A 2,379-nucleotide genomic window follows, 5' to 3' on the forward strand; every position below is an offset into this window, starting at 1 on the left:
TAGATTATAGAACCCATGAACATTTAACCATCAGTTCTCAATCTGGGCGAGCTGGCTCCAGTCCATTCCTGGGAATATTCCCAGGTTGCAATACTATTCAGCAGTAAAAGTGAATGAACGATAGCAACATCATGGAGAAACTCGATACAAAATAGCAGCAGTCACAGAGTTCGATTTCATCAGTACAGAGTTCACAATGGACCAATTTAAACAAGAATGTGCATACTTGTGTGGTACAACATAAGCAACAGAAAGGGTAAGTGTATCCTAAACCTGAGGACAGTGGCTAATTCTAACAACAGAGGATGTGCAGTGGGCCTCACTGCAGGTAATGTTCTGTTTTGTGACCTGGCTGGTATTATGTGATTTTTTTTTTTAAAAAATGTATTCTTGCCGGGCGGTGGTGGCGCACGCCTTTAATCCCAGCACTTGGGAAGCAGAGGCAGGCGGATCTCTGTAAGTTCGAGACCAGCCTGGTCTACAAGAGCTAGTTCCAGGACAGGCTCCAAAACCACAGAGAAACCCTGTCTCGAAAAACCACAAAAAAAAATGTATTCTTGTATGTATTCTTTTTGAATATATTAAATCAGTGGTGTGTTGCACTCTGTAAAAACAGGCTTATACCAAATCATAACCCCCTCCTGTGCTCAACTATTCCCAGCTCTGCCGCGGCAAAGTTCTGTTGAATGCTTGACATCAGCCAGATATGGAACATTTACAGCACAGAAATTGACAAACACACATGGCAGATGATTTTTTTTTCTCCCAAAGAATGATTTTATCAACCCACCACTAACAACACATTTGAAATAACCATATGATTTACTATATTGGTATAGTAAAAAGGTTAATTTTCTTTTCAAGGATAAATGCCCTCAAAAGTTTCAAGGCAAAAACGAATAAATAAAATGAAGCAAAATGTCAACATCTAAACATAAAAAGATTCCTTTAATAATAAAGAAAAATGGGATGTCAGTTATAAAAGACAACTGGTTGTAAGAGATGTGAAGTGTTTGATGTTCTCCATTGATAGATAATGAAAATCATTAAATTGACGTTAAAATTAAGGATCCTATTGAGTCATTCTTGGTGAATACTTTTAAAGAGGCAGGGATGGAGAGGATTAGAAGCCTTGCTTTCTTGTCAACTTCCACCCAAATGGAACTCCTTGCCTCCTCCTTGGCAATATGCTGAGGGCTAGCCTGTAGTAATCACCAGTCACAACTGTGTTCCATTGTGAATTTCAATCTGCATGTTTACATAGATTCATGTTCCCAAAATGTGTGACTGTAAGATAAGGTGTCACTTTTGCTCGTTTCTGCTTTCCTGGTGGTAAACAATTTTGTTCTTTGTTTTTGTTTTTTTTTCGAGACACAGTTTCTTTGTGTAGCCTTAGCTGTATGGGAACTCACTCTGTAGATCAGGCTGGTTTCAAACGCACAGAGATTTGCTTGCCTCTGTCTCCCAAGTACTGGGATTAAAGGTGAGGGCCATCACCTCCTGGCTTGTAAGCAATTTTAAATATCATGTTATATTAAAATAGTCATGGACTCATTATAAAATTTAACAAAGTTCAGTTTCCATGGGGAAATTTTGGACTTTGTTTCTTCAGATAATTCCAAACAGGCACACAGAAGCTATTTTGCTTAACAAGAAAAAAAAAGTGTTGACTCCTCACATGGGTGCACAAGGTGGCTAGGAGCAGGACGGAAGCCTGGCATCTATGCCTTTATGCCACATGTGTCCTTTGCTATGGCTTGGACTCTAGATTAAGTGCTTGTAGCCATGTCAATCACCATGTTGATACAGAAATTAGTGATAACCCGACTTCACTCATTCCCCTTCAAAGTTGAAGGCGCAAAGATAAAAATAGCTGAGAGATTTTATGCCAATTTTAGCAGACACCAAGAAAGCTTTCTGAGTGTCTCCAGTCACTAAACCCCCTTGGATCCCAGGAACAGTAGGACCTCACAGACAGGTCATCATACCACTGTGATTCCTTCAGCTAGGAGCCATCATCTCATGGGAATCTTCCCATCCTCGCCCGCCCCCCCTCAACAATAAGGCTCTTTTCGGGGTAATTTTGTATAAACAGGATTGAGATATTAATCAACCAGATCACATGTTGAAGAAGACTACTTGATTTTGCATGCTTTTCATCCTACACCCCAATATTCCTCTATGATACCCCCTATGATACCTTCAGTACCCTGAAGATGTACTAAAATGCCTAGTTTCCATCCTCCCCAATGGGCATTTTGATTAAAACCTGTGGTGGTTTGAATAAGAATGTCCCCTGTAGGCTCATATATTTGAGTGCTTGGACACCAGGAAGAACTATTTGATAGGATTAGAAGGATTAGGAGGTGTGGCCTTGTT

This window comes from Microtus ochrogaster, chromosome 16 (genome assembly GCF_000317375.1).
Source record: "Microtus ochrogaster isolate Prairie Vole_2 chromosome 16, MicOch1.0, whole genome shotgun sequence".
NCBI classification, from domain to species: domain Eukaryota; kingdom Metazoa; phylum Chordata; class Mammalia; order Rodentia; family Cricetidae; genus Microtus; species Microtus ochrogaster.